The sequence below is a fragment of the Siphateles boraxobius genome, unplaced genomic scaffold, assembly GCF_051911475.1.
Source record: "Siphateles boraxobius isolate OS27281-9 unplaced genomic scaffold, OSU_SipBor_1 31, whole genome shotgun sequence".
Taxonomy (NCBI): Eukaryota; Metazoa; Chordata; class Actinopteri; order Cypriniformes; family Leuciscidae; genus Siphateles; species Siphateles boraxobius.
In genome coordinates this window covers 8,632,137-8,646,502 of record NW_027508931.1, presented here as the reverse complement: position 1 = coordinate 8,646,502, position 14,366 = coordinate 8,632,137, and the positions used below count along the sequence as shown (strand labels likewise).

The 14,366-nt window shown below is 40.2% G+C and overlaps 1 long non-coding RNA gene across 1 annotated transcript; it reads right to left on the bottom strand.

The window, feature by feature from the left end:
• Nucleotides 1–3,295: 3,295 nt before the first annotated feature.
• LOC143697049 (uncharacterized) lies at nucleotides 3,296–4,408 on the bottom strand. Its single transcript, XR_013186154.1, has 3 exons — nucleotides 4,032–4,408; nucleotides 3,876–3,931; nucleotides 3,296–3,360 (listed from the first exon to the last, which is right to left on the bottom strand). It is a non-coding gene; the product is annotated as an uncharacterized LOC143697049 (long non-coding RNA).
• Nucleotides 4,409–14,366: the final 9,958 nt, after the last annotated feature.

Below are 14,366 nucleotides of genomic sequence, written 5' to 3'. Positions count from 1 at the left end.
TCCAGGGTGTTTGAATGTGGGAGCAGATATCCTGTCAAGACAGGGGCTGAGGCCCGGGGAGTGGAGACTTCACCCCGAGGTGGTGGAGCTCCTATGGGAGAACTATGGTCAAGCTCAGATAGATCTTTTCGCATCTTACGATACAACCCATTGTCAGCTTTGGTTCTCCCTCACATATCCAGCTCCTCTCGGACTGGACGCTATGGTACAGGCGTGGCCGAGGCTGCACCTGTACGCATTCCCCCCGATATCATTGCTTCCGGGAGTTCTGGAGAGGGTTCGCCAAGAAGGGGCTCATCTATTATTAGTAGCCCCGCACTGGCCGACCCGAGTGTGGGTCTCGGATCTAGTGTCCCTTCTGCACGGCTCTCCCATGGAGATTCCTGTCAGAAGGGACTTGTTATCTCAAGCAGGGGGCACGATATTTCACCCTCGCCCGGAGTTGTGGAAACTGTGGGCTTGGCCTCTGAGGGGGCCCAGCTCTTAGAATCCGGTCTCTCGACTGAGGTCGTTGAGACCATCCTTCAATCCAGAGCTCCTTCCACGAGGAAACTATATTCATTGAAATGGAAACTGTTCTCTACATGGTGTGGAGAACGTTTTTTAAATCCTGTTAACTGCCCGGTTGGTACAGTTCTCAATTTCCTACAAGACCGTTTCTCTGCTGGATTATCTCCCTCCACCTTAAAGGTGTACGTAGCGGCTATATCTGCTTATCGCTCCCCTCTGGGGGCTTCTTCTCTTGGGAGAGATCCTCTTATTATTCGTTTTCTCCGTGGTACATTGAGGCTGAGGCCTGCACTGCACTCTAGAGCACCGGCTTGGGATTTGGCCATTGTACTTGAGGGTCTGGCCCTGGCTCCCTTCGAGCCTATTGAAGAGGTTTCAGAGAAGTTCCTTACACTAAAAACTCTATTTCTTCTCGCTATTTCTTCTATCAAGAGAATTGGAGATCTGCAAGCCCTGTCGGTGGCTCCTTCATGTTTGGAATTTGCACCTGGTATGGTGAAAGCATTTTTACACCCTAGGCCGGGGTACATTCCTAAGGTCCCCACTAATGTGGGGGGCCCTATTGTGCTGCAGGCTTTTTGCCCTCCACCTTTCATTACCCCAGATCAGGAAAGTCTCAATCTGTTATGTCCCGTTAGGGCTTTGGATGCCTACGTTCACAGAGCTGCCCTGTGGCGTAGATCAGAGCAGTTATTTGTCTGCTTCGGTTCAACCAAGAAAGGTTGCCCTGCATCGAGACAGGTAATGAGCAAGTGGGTAGTTGAGGCTATCTCACTTGCTTATGAAGCGGCCGGACAGCCTTCACCTATGGCTGTCCGCGCCCATTCTACTAGGAGTATGGCTGCCTCTAAGGCTTTAATTTCAGGGGTTTCCCTTCAGGACGTTTGTAATGCGGCAGGCTGGTCCTCACCGCATACATTTGTCAGATTTTACGACCTAGACCTCTCCACTCCCGGGGCTAGGCTGCTTGTTTCTTAGTGTGCGCAAGGACTCCACACAGAACGGGCATTTCTCTTTATGGCGTAGTGGATATGGGGTTCCCACCGCGTCTCAACGCAGCTCGAGTTCCCTTGAAAGGGAACGTCTCAGGTTACGTATGTAACCCTGGTTCCCTGAGAGGGAACGAGACGCTGCGTTCTCCTGCCATACTTCCTGCATGCCCTGATCGACTTGCTTCAGGCCTTTTCAGAAGCTGTCGCGGTCTGTTTTCTGGTGTGCTTTATAGCTTCCTGGTCTATGACGTCACCCGCCTATGACGTCTCGCTCTTCCATTGGACTGATTATACACGTGCTTCACGACGCAATCACGCAGAGCGTTCCCACCGCGTCTCAACGCAGCGTCTCGTTCCCTCTCAGGGAACCAGGGTTACATACGTAACCTGAGACATTATATCTTGTAAGCCTGTTTATTGGTCCAATGAGGGTTTCCAATAATACAGGTGAAGGTCTCTGCGTGTTACTGTCTTTTCTCGTGGCAAAGTATTTTTGGTTAAATGCAATACATTTTCTCATATGTATTTACTCGTTACTTCATCTGACTCCATAAATGAAAGGTTTTAATAATATCTGTGCCTCACTAAAAGTGAGCAAATGTTTGACTATTTCGTTTAACTCTTCAATGAAAACAATGTCAGAGTCAGTTAAAATAATCAAATGTAACAATTTATTATGTCAGGTAAATGTATCATGCCAATTTCATAATCAATTCAAAGATAATCGATACAAAACATCAAATGCTCTGGAATAGAGAGAAGATGCAAACCCGACTTTAAGAAATACATGAGGCTGAGAGGTCTTCCTCTCAGCCTCATGGACCAATCTGAAGTACAGAAAAGGCCCCGAGCTCTCGCTGCGTTTCATTATATACCCAGACCTCATTTCAGATCTAAACATCATTCACAGTGGAAATGTACCTGCTAGTAACCATTTGCTAACAGTGAGACATTTGCATTCAGAGGTAGCACCTCTGGGTGTAGGGAGACCCTTTGTCTAGAGGTCAACACCTCCTTGTGTTCTAGTTATCCATAAAATCTCAAAAACCTTATTACCCTTTGTTTTACTTATTTGGAAATAGGACATTTGTACCAGTCGCACTGTGACATTTTAAATAATACTAAACATGAAAATACTCTGTGATATTCACATTAAAACTACATTTTCTTGGGTGCATTCAGGTGGGGGTGGGGGGAGATGTAGATGAAGTTGGTTCGGAGGTGAGACTTTCGTCTCAATGGTGCATGAAGGCCAGTTCAAATGGTAATCTCCAGAGAGGTCCTTTTGTCCTCTCAGTGTCTGGTCACCCCCGAAACAGACTGTCTGGAATTTCCTAATTTATCAATTCTTACAATCTCATCTGGTAACAAGAGCATAGCCATAATTTTAAGAACTCTAATGATATCTTTACCCCTGATATTTCATTGGGGATATAAATTCAAACATTTTAAAGGCTAAGAGTATGAGCCACGAGTAAGCTGGCCAGATGTCTGTGAAAAATAACTTACGTGCCTAAAGTTGTCGACCCCCTGACCAACATTCAGCATTTATAAGTAAAAAGAATTTCAGTATTTAATCATAATCGTTAAATGAATAATTATAACTATGACCATTATATTTGTCACTTATTATTAGCTGATAATCTAGCCTACAGGCTTCTCAAGGACAATTTCACTGAAAAAACCTGGGGTTAATGATTTCTAAAATGTGAGACTTCTTTCAAAAGCATAAATCTTACAGACACCAAACTTTTGAACAGTAGAGCACTATGTTTGAGGTTTTGCTTACTAATCATATGGTTCATAGCCGTGGAGATTGTCTTGGACAGGGGGTGCAGCAGGCCATCAACATGGTGATCTAGGAACATAGCATGCAATTTGTCACAGAGCCAACAATGTTAAATAGGATTTACAATAGAACATAGGGTTTATAACAAGGAACCAAGCTAGGCAGAGGTGAAATGCAGAAAAGAGAAAGAATATATATATATATATATATATATATATATATATATATATATATATATATATATATATATATATATATATATATATAATCTTACGATAATAGATATTGTGAAATAAATGCATATGAAATTATTATGATGATGATTAAACAATAATTCACCCTTTATTGTAGTTTTTTTCTGTCGCTCCGGAAATCACATTTTTTAATCAATATTTGTAAGTGACGTCACTGATTAACAGCACAGTGCATTCTATTAGCTAAATAAATTAGCTAACTTCAAATCACCCATTAACAAATTATCAGCAAAACAAAACTATCAAAAACTGTTATCTACACAAAGATGTGGTTAAAACCCCAAACTTATATAAACAAGAGCTAAGTCTGTAGAGTTAGCCTTAACTTACCTCTTCTGGAAACGGTTGAGATGCTAACGGACTTTTTCGAAGACACAAAACCAGTTCTATAAAGTAAATATTCAACAGAAGCGTATCAGTTACACTTAAGAAAGGTGTCAGGAACGTTTGTATGTATTATTTGTGATTTTTTTTTACTAAACTTACCTAAAAGCAGTGAAAACAACAGCGAGAGACGGGAGTTTTGCTGTTTGTCAGTTGATGACGTTTCCTCGTTTCCATCTGCTCTTGCGCGCGCTCCAGTCTTTAAATGCGACTCGAATGTTTACCCGCACGCGCATTAAAACACTTCAAAGGGCACGCAGCATATAAATAAACATCTAGAATTAAAACATATAACATAATTTAAAATATCATTAATATTAAATCATGAATTTAAAACTCATTGTGTATAGTTCTATGACCCATTAACGTGCAAAATGCCACCCCTGCAGCAGGTGATAGTGGGACAAAGTGGCACTTAGTTTAAGAATTTAACACAACCTCTTTATTTTATTTGTAAACGTGCTTGCAATATTTTTTATACCATCACTTTGCTTTTGATTTTATTTGTAACTTGAGTTTAGTGTAACTTAAGTGTCAAACTACTTTTCAGACATACATAAAGAAAATCACATTGTAACAATTTAAAATGTTAATTGTTTATTTTTTTTTAAAGGTGGAAAGTATTAAGGAGACACACAAAGTCTGGGTGAGGGGGTGTCGATGAGGAAGAGGGGGTGTCTAGGGTGTGGGGGGAATGTAAATGTAGGTGTGCTACAGTGCAGATGTTTTGGTGTAGTGCTGCTGTGTTTCTGTCTAACTGTCAGTTGTTCTCCCCTAACTGCAGTCTTCAATGACACAATCAGTTTTATTTTTGTGGAATTTGTGAATGGAACTTAATGTAAAATAAACCTGTATCAGATTATGTGTATCATGTGTTTGGTGTCTTACGATATTGTACAGCTTATCTAGTTTTGCGATTACATATGACATTAAATTGGTCATTGTATAGAGACATTGTTTCACTTGTAATTTGTGAACAAGTCTATTCACAACTGAAACACTTATTACAAATAAAAAAGCGGACTATACTTGGTCAGACAACTATGGTGAATGTGTTTGTTCAAACGATATTTGAATCTGAATCGAGTCCGGCCATGCTATAGATTTATGCTATCATTTATTTTAGTACTTAATTTATTATAATTTAATGTAATAATTTTAATATAAATTTTTTTTTTAATACTGTTCAGATATACTGTTGTATTAACAACCATAATAATTTAGGCTGTACCATCTAGTCAGCCTAACTATGATTTTAAAACCTTATCTGTATATGGACTATGAAATCTGATTAATTTGTAATTAGGTAAGATATTCATCAGCTTGGCCAGGCTGGGAGACCATCTAAGCCAGGCTGGGAGACCAGCTAAATCAGGCTTGGAGACCAGCTTGACAGCTGACCACCAACTTGACCAGGCTGGGAGACCAGCTTGACCAGCTAAGCCAGGCTGGGAGACCAGCTTGACCAGCTAAGCCAGGCTGGGAGACCAGCTTGACCAGCTAAGCCAGGCTGGGAGACCAACTAAAACCAGCTACTTCCAGCTTAAACCAGCTAAGACCAGCCAACCAGCCTAGTCTGGTTTTAGCTGTTTTTTTCAGCAGGGCTGTCTTATCGCAACAGAAACGGCACAGACTTAAGAAGTATACAACGACCATAAGACAGGGTGTAAGGAATGAGAATGAAAGAAGGGCTCGAGGAAAAGCTAAATAAACATTATGGCTTGTATGTATTTGCGTGTATTTTTCCTTTTCTTCTGCTGTTCTCTCTACCCTTTCTATCTCATGCCATTAATTGCGTGTAATACACACGCACCCCAAAGACTAATCCTACCCATGCGTATCATTGGCACGTACCCTACCGCTACTAAACCTACCCTAAACCTACCCATGCGTATCATATGCACGTAAAAACTCATTTTGGCGTATACATTGCACGATAAACACCATGCGTGCTATAAAGACGCATTTAGTGTGAATGGGTTGATTAAGTCATTGCTGTAATGTTAGCGCAGGAGTTGCGATCATGTTTAACTCTACTTTAAATGTAAAAATCCTTTCTACACATGACATAGAACCTGGAAGGTTACTTTTAGTAAGAGCGGAAATAAATCATTTTCTTTTTCTTTTTGTTAATATGTATGCCCCTAATGATAGAACAGAAAGAGTTATTTTATTTGAGAAATTGGGTCGTGTTTTAAAAGCTCAAGAGATATAATTATAATGGCAGGAGACTGGAATCGCACTTTGAATTTCAATATAGATAGAAATGCTGAAGAGCCTCATCATAAATCAGCACTTGTTTTATCTGATGTGGTAAAAGTTTAAATATGGAAGATATTTGGAGAATTAAAAACCGTTGCTTAAACAATACTCTTGGCTGAAAGTCACAGATGGTACAGTTCATGCTGCCAGATTGGATAGCTTTTATATTACAAGTGATTCAAGAAGTAGAGTGGGTAATGTTAATATAATTCCAAATATCATTTCAGATCACAAAATGATAAAAATGGATTTTGTCATTTTAAATGAAAGTAAAAGAAGTCTGTATTGGTACTTTAACAATATACTTTTGCAAGACAATGTTTTTTGTGCACATTTTAAGTCGTTTTGGGAAACATGGCAAATGCAAAAAATAAATTATGATGATATAAAACAATGGTGGGACATTGGCAAAGTGCAAATTAGAGTTTTCTGTCAGCAATATTCTTCATATTCAAAAATGACATTAAAGACCAGGATACAGGACTTGGAAAATGAGATCTCTGATATTGAAGAGAAAATGATGGCAAGGACTGGACTGCATTTGGAAACTGCTATTTCAGAGAAGAAGCTTCAGTTAAATTCTTTATTGTATGATAAAGTGAAAGCTGCCCTTGTTAGGGCACGTTTTATCCAAACTAAAGACATTGATGGACCCACAAAATTCTTTTTTTAATTTAGAACGAAAGACTGATCAAAGAAATGTGATGGTGGGTTTAAAAAAATATGAAGTTGTTACCTATGACTCTTGTCAAATGAGAAGAATTGCTGTTGATTTTTATTCTAACTTATATACAGCCAATGTCACTGATCCTGAATGTAAAGAAGAGTTATTTACATGTCTTAAGAAGTTGATGCCTGAGCAGCAGGAGGTTATTGATTTGACAATTACTTTTCAAGAAGTGACAAAAGCTGTAAAAGATATTGCATCAGAGAAGGCTCCTGGTGTAGATGGTCTACCATCTGAATTTTATAAATGTTTCTGGAATGTGATTGGAAAGGATTATTTTGAAATGCTTTTAAATTCAATACAGACTGGGTCTTTACCTAAGAGTTGTAATAGAGCAGTGTTGTCCTTGTTACCGAAGAAAGGTGATTTGTTTTCTTTGATGAATTGGCAACCTGTTGCGTTAATGTGTATGGATTATACAATTTTTTCAAAATGTATTGCCAGTAGACTTAATAATTATATGAGTGTTTTAAGCATGAAAGAACAATCATATTGTGTAAAGGGGCGATGTATTAGAGATAATTTATTTTTAATAAGATATATCATAGAATATGCAATGTATAATGATAATGATTTAGGGTTGATATCTCTTGACCAATAAAAAGCGTTCGATAGAGTGGACCACGCTTACTTGTTTGATTTGCTGAAGGCTTTTGGTTTTGGAGATGGTTTTATTTCTTGGGTTAATTTATTGTACAATGATGCTGAGTCTATGGTCAAAATAGCTGGAGCTTTAAGTGTTCCTATTAAGGTACAAAGGGGAATAAGGCAAGGATGCCCTCTTTCAGGACAACTTTATAGCCTTGCAATTGAACCCTTATTGTACAAATTCAGAGAGCAGTTGACTCATATTGAGGGGTCAAGTTTTTTAAATGATGTGAAATTATCCGCCTATGCCGATGATGTAACTGTGATAATTAGGAACAGTAATGATATTAAAGTGGTTTTAGAAAACCTTAAGTGTTATGGAAGAGCATCATCAGCGAAAGTTAATTGGACAAAAAGTGAGGCGTTATGGTGTGGTTCAGAGAGGTCAAATGTCCCACAGCTGCCTAATAATGTAAAATGGAAAACAGATGGATTCAAGTTTTTAGGAGTGTTTTCAGGTTCTGAGATATACAAGGGGAAAAACTGGGAAGGACTATTGGAAAAAGTATGTGTCCGGTTATCTAAATGAAAATGGCTAATTCCCCAGCTGTCCTATAGGGGAAGGGTTTTAATAATAAATAATGTTGCTGCCTCATCGTTGTGGCACAAGATGGCTGTATTGGACACCCCTGCTGCTGTCATTAAGGACATTCAGAGATGTCTTGTTGACTTCTTTTGGACAGGTCAACATTGGTTGACCTGCAGTACTTTACCTGGCTCTTCAGGAAGGAGGGCAAGGTCTAATTGACATAGCATGTCGGATTGCTGCTTTCAGACTGCAAGCTGCCCAGAGATTTTTGTATGGGAAAGATGTCAGTTGGGCTGATGTGGCTTGTGGTCTTTTGAGGAGAGGAGGATGATTGGGACTAGACCGCCAATTGTTTTTAATGAATTTGAAGGATGTGGCACTAGTTGAATTGGCTCCTTTTTATAAGACAGTTCTAAAATCATGGAATGTCTTAAGAATTGTTCGAGAACAGGGAATTGTAAGTGGATCGTGGATTACAGAGGAACCTCTTCTTTACAATCCTGCAATACCTCTGAAAATCTTGAATTCTCATTCACTGCAGGCTGCTATGGTGAAAGCCCAGATTATAAAAGTCTCTCATCTTTGGAGTAAGAGTGATTGGTTGTCTTTTCAGGATATTGCCGCCAAGCTTGGCATTAAATCACTCCGTATAGCAGAAAAAATAAAGACTGAATTTTTTTCTGTAATTCCATCAACATTTACAGAGTTGTTGGAGGAGGAAAAACAACAGCAATGTACTAATAAGATGGTTGAAATTCCAAATCTAGGAGTAAGGGCAGCTGTGGAGACATGGCCGGAGGATGAAGGGAAGTTATTGAGCTTTAAAGTCCAGAACTTAATTTGTTCTATGATGCTGGAAAGCGAGCACTGTATCATACTTGTGTAAAAGTGTTGCATTTTGAATCATTACAGTTAGTTTCAGACTCTAAATGGCAAGAAATAGAGGGATTTGATATATCCCCTAAAGGTAGCTGGAGGACTTTATACAAACGTCCTATTGACAAGAGAACTGGAGACCTCCAATGGCGGATAATACATGGAGTAATAACTACCAATAGACATAGGGCACATATTGATCCTACAGTAAAGGATGAATGCCCTTTTTTGTTTTCAGTCTGAAGATGTGAATCACTTATTCTTGCAGTGTGAAAGATTAAAGCCAATGTTTTTATTGTTGGAAGAATGGACTAAAAATTTGAATTATGAATTTGCATTAAAGGGTTTTATTTATGGGCCTAAATACAAGTATCAAAATAGAAAAAGAGATGTGCTAATTACTTTTTTATATGGTCAAGCAAAGTTAGCTGTGTGGCTAACAAGAAAAGCGAAACTGAATGGGGGTGTTTCTACTGATGTTAATATGACTTTAAGAGGTCTAATATGAATTAGCTAAATTAATAAATGTATTCCACATTTAAATACAAGGGCCTTATTACAAGTATCAAAATAGAAAAAGAGATGTGCTAATTACTTTTTTATATGGTCAAGCAAAGTTAGCTGTGTGGCTAACAAGAAAAGCGAAACTGAATGGGGGTGTTTCTACTGATGTTAATATGACTTTAAGAGGTCTAATATGAATTAGCTAAATTAATAAATGCATTCAACATTTAAATACAAGGGCCTAAATACAGGTATCAAAATAGAAAAAGAGATGTGCTAATTACTTTTTTATATGGTCAAGCAAAGTTAGCTGTGTGGCTAACAAGAAAAGCGAAACTGAATGGGGGTGATTCTACTGATGTTAATATGACTTTAAGAGGTCTAATATTAATTAGCTAAATGAATCAGCTAAATGAATAAATGTAAATGTAATATCTGCCCGGCTTACTGTTGAGTTTACATATTATAAAATGGTTGGAGATCTTGACACTTTCAATCTTATTTGGTCTCTGAATGATGTTCTATGTAATTCAGAAGATGCAATTTTGCTATTGAATGTATGAGGCATTTTCTGTATATGTAATGTTTGTTTTTTGTTTTTTTGTTTGTGTATTTTACATGTACCGTTATATTAATATATTTTAACTAGCCAAGGTGGCAAGAAAATGTTAAATTAAGGAAAGACTAAAAGTCAAAAGTCTCTCTCTTTCTCTCTCTCTCTCTCTCTCTCTCTCTCTCTCTCTCTCTCTCTCTCTCTCTCTCTCTCTCTCTCTCTCTCTCTCTCTCTCAATGATGAATGAATTAGACAAAAGTAAATCCATTATGCTAGTTCTTTGCTATGCTTTATTCTTCCTTTTCAACCTGTTTTTGCTTTCAGACTCCTTGTAGTCTGCAGGTTTCTTTATCTTTGCTTGCTTTTGTAACTCTCCCTGCAAACTGTGCAGCATTTACCTTTTTCTTTTATCTTTGATGTTGAAGTCCAAACAAATAGCTAACAACAGTCAATAACACCATGAAATTAGTTATTTAATACTTAACACAGCATCTTAAAAATGTGTCATTCGTGATGGTGATGGCTGAGGAAAAAAAAAAATATTTATGATAAATTGCCTTTTGTCCGTATGTACACTGAACAAAATTATAAACTCAACACTTTTGTTTTTGCCCCCATTTTCATGAGCTGAACTCAAAGATCTATGTACACAAAAGGCCTATTTCTCTCAAATATTGTTCACAAATCTGTCTAAATCTGTGTTAGTGAGCACTTCTCCTTTGCCGAGATAATCCATCTTCCTCACAGGTGTGGCATATCAAGAAGCTGATTAGACAGCATGATTATTGTGCAGGTGTGCCTTAGGCTGGCCACAAAAGGCCACTCTAAAATTTGCAGTTTTACTGTATTGGGGGGGTCTGAAATCCAGTCAGTATCTGGTGTGACCACCATTTGCCTCACGCAGTGCAACACATCTCCTTCGCATAGAGTTGATCAGGTTGTTGATTGTGGCCTGTGGAATGCTGGTCCACTCCTCTTCAATGGCTGTGCGAATGTGCTGGATATTGGCAGGACCTGAACGCTGTTGTATACACCGCTCCAGAGCATTCCAAACCTGCTCAATGCGTGACATGTCCGGTGAGTATGCTGGCCATGCAAGAACTGGGATGTTTTCAGCTTCCAGGAATTGTGTACAGATCTTTGCAACATAACACTATGCTGCAACATGACGTGATGGTCATGGATGAATGGTAGAACAATTGGCCTCAGGATCTTGTCACGGTATCTCTGTGCATTCAAAATACCATCAATAAAATGCACCCGTGTTCGTTGTCCATAAAATTTGACTACCCATACCATAACCCCACCGACACCATCGGCCACTTGATCCACAACATTGACATCAGCAAACCACTCACCCACACGACGCCATACATGCGTCGTAGTCTGCCATCTGCCCTGTACAGTGAAAACCAGGATTCACCCGTGAAGAGAAAGTGTCTCTCCAAAGTGCCAGATGCCATCAAATGTGAGCATTTTCCCACTCAAGTTGGTTACGACGACGAACTGCAGTCAGGTCGAGACCCCGATGAGGACGACGAGCATGCAGATGAGCTTCCCTGAGACGGTTTCTGACAATTTGTGCAGAAATTCTTTGGTTATGCAAACCGATTGTTGCAGCAGCTGTCCGGGTGGCTGGCTAAGACGATCTTGGAGGTGAAGATGCTGGATGTGGAGGTCCTGGGCTAGTGTGGTTACAAGTGGTCTACGGTTGTGAGGCCGGTTAGATGTACTGCCAAATTCTCTGAAATGCCTTTGGAGATGGCTTATGGTAGAGAAATTAACATTCAGTTCAGGGGCAACATCTCTGGTGGACTAGCCTGGTCCTACCAGACCTTCATACATTTCATTTGTACTGAGAGTCTGGCCACCCTCCATTGACAAGCGTTAACTTCAAAGGCGGGTACTCTGTTGAAGTTTAAAACTATTGGATCTGCCCAGGGCCACTCTGGATCTGCCATAAACAAATCGCTAACGCACGACTAGCGCACGACCTCAACATCATCGTTCTCAGCCACTCCCTCTGTTCACTGACTGGACCGGTAAGAAATTGATTGGAGAAAACCCACGAATATACCGCAAACCCAGACGTAGTTGTGAAGGAAAATGAAAATTGAGAAGAAGTACATAGGAGGGCGGAGCCAGGCTACTGGTGATAAAAAGACGCGAGACGGTGACCATTCAACCCGAAAAAAGTCATATAAAAAAACTGCATAGTTCCCCTTTAATTGTAACAATCCTGTGTGATTTTTGTATCTGACAATAGCTGGTATGATCCACATTAGAGTTGTCAAAAATTACCGACTTCGGTACCAGTCGGTACTGAAATTGTGACCGATCACGGAAAGTAGAGTGCTAGGAGTGACAGTAGGCCTCATTTACATCTCATTTAGATAAGCCATACCCCCTGTAAAGCTCCCCCTGTGCTTTACAGCTTTTTTTTTCTTTCCTGAGCTAGCTAATAACAATAGGTAGGTATGGGAAGGTATAAACATGGACTAAAGATGAGTAACGTGTAAGTGTTCTTAGAATGAACACAAAACAACAAACTTTGATGTTTATGGAAACTCACCCACAGGACCGGCGAATGCACTTCTGCCGCTCTAGGTGAAAAACAATTGTGCTGCACCTCTATTTGCAACGTATACCAGCAACAACACACAAAGACCAATATGCCATATACATATAACGCAAAACCAGCAACAACACACAAAGACCAATATGCCATACATATAACGCAAAACCAGCAACAACACACAAAGACCAATTAGCCATAGGCCTACATACTGTATAACGCAAATAGTGCGTAACGCGCGTGTGCCCAAAATGTCAACAATATTAAAGTTTATGCAGGAGGCAAATGCCTGCTGGCATTTTTCTTTAAGCAGTTATGACAGGAATTTTCCAAATAATCACATTTCACCTCCTCAAATGACTGTTGCAAATCTCTTTACACCACTTTCTTATGTGCCTAAAACACACACAAATGAAATGTTCGCAAGCACATTATATCATCAGCAGGTTCAGCATCTCAACTAATGACTAAAGAGCAAATAAAGCTTAACTTACGTTTCAGCGCGCACGGTGGGCCTTCATCGCAGCAAAGGTCTTAACTGCATCCTCTATTTCGATTCTCTGTGCCAGTTCATGGTCTATGGAGATGGTTTCCAGTCCATTAAGTCTGTTCCCTGTTCACAAAACGTTCCCCATTCAAAGGAATCGGGATGTCACATATGAAACAGCCAGCCACCGCTGTCAGCGAGTCGCCGTATTCAAGCACCGAGGGCGCGCGCGCCGCGCCCATACCTCCGGTTCAGTTTCCCGAGACCAAGAAGTGCGGCGATCGGAACCCGGAGGCCATTCTGCCCCTAGCTGTACATGTAAAAGCATGGGAAGCGATTCCAGGGATATCAGAAAGGGGCCATAGGGGCCAACAGCCGGTTCTATGGCCCCTTTGCACAACAGTTTCGCTATTTCAGTGCGGCTTGTCGAAGAAGTACTTCAAAACATTTTCGGTGTAACTGCCACGGTTCAGCTCGTCTGCGACAATCTTTGCGGCGTCCATCTGCATTGAATTTTGATATCAGATAGAGCCGGCCAGAGCGCAGCATAATAAGTAGCCACGCTGTTCACTTGGAGGGCGGGGGCAAAAGCCGACTTATCGGGTATGAAAATACACACAGACATTGACACGCCACGCCCCTACTGCATGCTAGAATCTCCGAAAACAAGCCAATTTCAACCTCAAAATGTACGCTTTTAAATATACAAATACTGTTATCTCAAACATGGAGAGGCTTCTTCATGATCTCAACTAACAGATTCTGCAAAAAAGAGGAAATCACCAAATTTGAAAAAAAAAACGCTTCTTTCTCATTTTGCTCGTAAGTTGTGCTGCCGACTTGTGTCTCTATTTTCCGTGATCGGTCACAATTTTTAAAATATTCTGCTTTGAGCGCTGTTGAGCGGAATCGTAAACACCTCTGATTGCCTATTGTACTCACGCGCTCATCGGATTTGTCTGTGATTGGCTACAGTGATCAATGCATGGGAGCGTTTGAGAGCACATCCCAGCTAACAAAAAAAGGTCCCCAGAACGTCCCCTAAATGGCCTGTGTGAACGTCCCCCCGAACGTCCCCGTGTAGGGTCCGCTTGATGTCCCGCGGACCTTCGCAAAGACGTCCTCCGGACGTTCAAGAGGACGTTCCCAGGACCACCAGCGGCCATTTGGGACGTTTATGGGACTTTCGCGTTTAGTCCCCTGAATTTTATTTTATTTTACTTCTGGCTAACCAAAGAAAACAGACACGGTGTAAGGAACAAAGTAAATTATTTAA